This window comes from Dendrobium catenatum, unplaced genomic scaffold (assembly GCF_001605985.2).
Source record: "Dendrobium catenatum unplaced genomic scaffold, ASM160598v2 fragScaff_scaffold_982, whole genome shotgun sequence".
Taxonomy (NCBI): Eukaryota; Viridiplantae; Streptophyta; class Magnoliopsida; order Asparagales; family Orchidaceae; genus Dendrobium; species Dendrobium catenatum.
Genome location: NW_021319444.1, coordinates 1050529 through 1055039, shown reverse-complemented (window position 1 = coordinate 1055039; position 4511 = coordinate 1050529).

Sequence of the window (4511 nt, the reverse complement as noted above, 5' to 3'; positions counted from 1 at the left end):
TTTGGGAGATATTATGTGAATGAAGAGTGAGATATCAAGTGAGGGGTTTGTGAGGGATTCACAAGGTTACCCAAAGCGAGGATTTATTTATTTCCTTTAAGTTTCTGCCCATCTCCTCTGAAGGCTCTCAAGTGAAGTTCAACAACATCGGTTTGGTTCTCTGCCATCACTTGGAGAGTGTAAAAGGTCGACAAGTGTATCTTTGGCAGCCATTGTGTCTTCATTTTTTTGGAAAACATTGAAGAGAGAACTTAAAAGGGAGAGAGGAAATGGTGGAGTTTGAGAGGGATAAGATCCTTGAGGGTATTTCAAGGGAGTGTGGAGGGGATTTGGTTAGCCTTGGGACATTTAATTAGGCTTAACATCCTAATTCATATTGAACAAGTTTTCAACAAGTGGTATCAGAGCTTTATTTTAAATCATAAGTTTAGACTACTTTTTGAAAAACGAGTATGGCTAATTTTAGAAATCATAAATTGTTAGATGGATGTTCGATTGTTAGACCACCTTTATTTGAAAATATTTCTTTTAATTTTTGGAAAATTCGAATGTCTACTTTCTTACAATCAATAGATTATCGAATGTGGCATATGATTCAAAGTGGTTATTCTGTACCATCACGTATTATAGATGTAATCAAAACTAATACCACTTTTTTTTAATGGAGTAGAGAAGAACAACTTATGCTTAATTAAATGCTAAATATTGTATGAATTGTTTATTCTATGCTTTAAATTCTGAAGATTATATGAGAATCTCTACATGTATTACCGGTAAAGAAATTAGGGACTATTTATGCATTATATATGAATGTACTAGTGAAGTCAAGCAATCTAAGTTGAATGTTTTTATGCATGACTATGAAATCTTTAGCATGAAACCTTTTGAGATGATTTTAGATATGTATACTAGGTTTATTCAAATTGAAACATCATTGCATGCTTTAGGTAAAGAATTTTCAAACTTTAAAATAGTCAATAAAATTCTACGTTGTTTACTTGACAAGTTTTATGCCAAAGTTGTTGCTATTTGTGAATAAATAATTTGAATGAATATTCTATTGATAATTTGATTGGCTCACTCATTGCCTACGAGTAAATTTTGGGTCAAAGACTTTTGGATGCAGGAAAAATGATAATGCTAAAAGCTGAAGACATGGAGAAAAGTGACTTAGTTGGTGAGGAAAGCGATGCCTTAACAAGTAAATTAAAAAGTCCACTAAAGCACAAGCATAAGCCTCAACAAAAGTGGAATAAAGGTAAAAATGGTAAGAATGTTAAGATTTATTCTGATATTATTTGTTTTGGATGTAGGAAATCTTGACATATGAAAAGTCAGTGCCCTAATTTGAGAGCTCATCCTGCAAAAGAAAAGGGAAAAGACAAGCAAATTGTAAAAAGGTAAAATAATAAAAAGCAAAAAATCTCTTGGGTAAATCAAGCTTCTAAATCATCAGACCTAGAGCAAAATGATGTTTAAACCCTTATTTATGTGTTTATTTGTTTTTGTATGCATATTTTTATTTGTTGTATTTTTGTTTATGTTTGTTTTGTTTTTTTTTTCTACTTTTGTATTTGTGTATTTTGTGTAATTTTGAAATATTTTCACATTAGATTTCATGTTTTTGATCGATCGTGCAAATTTTTCTAAGTATTCTATTCCAACTGTACGAAATTATTTTCGTACTGTATGAATTCTGTAGCATGTCGATAGTTGGTTTGGACTTATTGTGTATAGTTTAGTTTTTCCAATACATATCATATTGTATGATCTCTTGATCGTTCTGGACGATTTGTATTACTTTGTTTGTACGCATGTAAACGGTTATACGGGCATATTCAATTTTATAACAGATAGTATGTACGAAACCAAAAGTTCGTATGTACGAACTACGTGTCATTAAATATTGAGAACTAATTTTTTTTGTGAGCCATTTGGGATGTGATCTGATGATTTTCTATAGTTGATTTGCTTGTGTTTGTTTAAGTATTTTTTTTTTCTTATATTGCTTTAGATTTTTTGAATGTTTAATTGATTTTGTTTTGTGTTTGAAATGTTCGTTAGCCTATATGTTTATCCTTACTTAATTGATCTAAAAAATGGTATAATTTGAAAAGCAATACAAAAATTAACTTCATTAGAAAATCTAATATTTCATAAATTTAAGTTAGCTTATAACTTGATCAAGTTAAGAATATCAATCTCATATTCTTTTTTAGACATACAAAATTTTAATATTATTATTGCAATCCTGATGTCTTATTATTAATTATTTCTTTTTTCATAATTATCTTATTTTTGTTATATCTTAATTTAAATGATATGAATATTTATTTTTTAATGAAAATTAATTTTGTTATTTAAAATATCATCCATCTCTTTTGGATCAATTATCAACGGGTTCTCATATGACTTCATACATTTATATTGTCCTTTTCTTCTTCTCTTTTTACTATTGTCAAAAAGGGGGAGAAATATTATTTGAACTTTTGTATATTTTTGTGTTTTGTGTTTTTGTTTGGATTTGTTTTGATTGATTGTGTTTTGTGTGTTTTGTTGTTTGTAGTTGTGTATTGTTTTTGTTTTTGTTTTGTATTTTGTGTGAATAAAACTTAAAATTTAAAAATATTTTTTAAACTATTCATAATAGAAAACTCTTTATATTCACATGCTTATTCATTCAGGGGGAGTTAAGGAGAAATTTAGGATCTTCAATTGTAATCAAACAATAATTATTTTGTCATCATCAAAAAGGAGAAGATTTTTGAGAGAGTTGCTATTTAGCTTTGCATGTTTGATATTCTTGCAACTTATATGTTTTTTATGATTCCAAATATTATTATTTTGATTATTATTTCTCCTAACATATTTTGGAAGAACTATTTTTACTCTTGTGTGTACTAACATTTCAGGGAAATCATACTCCAAATTGCGGAAGACTTCACATCAAGATCAGTTTAGAGTTTAATTGCAATTGAAGTCTGTATTTTTCATTTTATTGAGTATGAGAGAGTGTGATTGTAATTTGAGTAACTAAGCACACACACACCGGGGGAGAGTTTTAAAATTCACGTTTTTAAATTGATCGTACTGTATGATACCACTTCGTACAGGATGATTTGGTCGGTTATTTACCCCAATGAGCAGTGGAACGAACATAGAAGGAAATTTTTTTTCTAAGTTCAGTTTGTACTGACGAAATTTTTCAATCGTATCGGAACGAACGGCTTTGTTTTTGCCAAACGCACGTTCATACATACAATATTTTTTGATCGTACTAGGACTAACTTCTCTGTTCTATTTTTGTTCATTTTGTCATGACGATTCGTACATACAAACTTTGAAATTGTTCTATTCGTACCGAACAAAATGTGTTCATCCCGATTCACAACATGTTCATACGCAACAGTTTTTGAACCGTTCATACGTACTAACATAGGTTTGTATGGGACGTTCGTGAGCGCTCAAAACTTGAAATCTTTAGTTTTTGGATGGTTTTTTTCTTATCCTTTCTATACAAGGAGTCCTAGAAACTATTATAATTGCCTTTGATGTTGTTTTCTCTTGAGAGGGGTCATTGAGTGTGAGTGTTTGGGAGAGATTCTGTGAGTGAAGAGTGAGAGATCAAGTGAGGGGTTTGTGAGGGATTCACAAGGTTACCCAAAGTGATGATCTCTTTATTTCCTTCAAGTTACTGACCATCTCCTCTGAAGTATCTCAAGTGAAGTTCAACAACATCGGTCTGGTTCTCTACCGTCACTTGGAGAGTGTAAAAGGATTACTAGTGTATCTTTGGCAGCCATTGAGTCTTCGTTCTTTTGGAGAAAACTTAAAGAGAGAACTTGAAAGGGAGAGAGAAAAGGGTGGAGTTTGAGAGGGAGAAGATCCTTGGAGGGGATTCAAGGGAGTGTGGAGGGGATATTCAAATGATTGCTCTGACGAGCTTGCACCTCAGTACCATCAGATTCAAGGGTCATCTTGAGGGAAGTTTTGAGAAGAAGAAGATCTCTTTGGTGTCAAAGGACCTGGCTCTTCCGCCGCACCGGGGAAGGTGGAAGTGATTTTGTAAAGGCTTCTCCACCTTGCTGTTGGGGCAAAAGGAGAGTCACTAGAAGTTTAGTGCAATACTCGAAGGGTGCCTCCGGAGAGTGGACGTAGGTCAAGGTTTGACCGAACAACTATAAATCTGGTGTGTTCTTTCTTATTATTCTTCCGCATTTAATTTTACTGCAAGTTATTTACTCTAGTTAAAAAGTTTATTTTAAACTTTAAATTTAACTTGAAATAATAATTAAGAAGGTTTTCTAAAAATCCAATAGTATAATTTAGAATTTCAAATTCACCCCCCCCTATTCTTCCGCATTTAATTTTACTGCAAGTTATTTACTCTAGTTAAAAAGTTTATTTTAAACTTTAAATTTAACTTGAAATAATAATTAAGAAGGTTTTCTAAAAATCCAATAGTATAATTTAGAATTTCAAATTCACCCCCCCCCCCCCCCCCCCCCCTT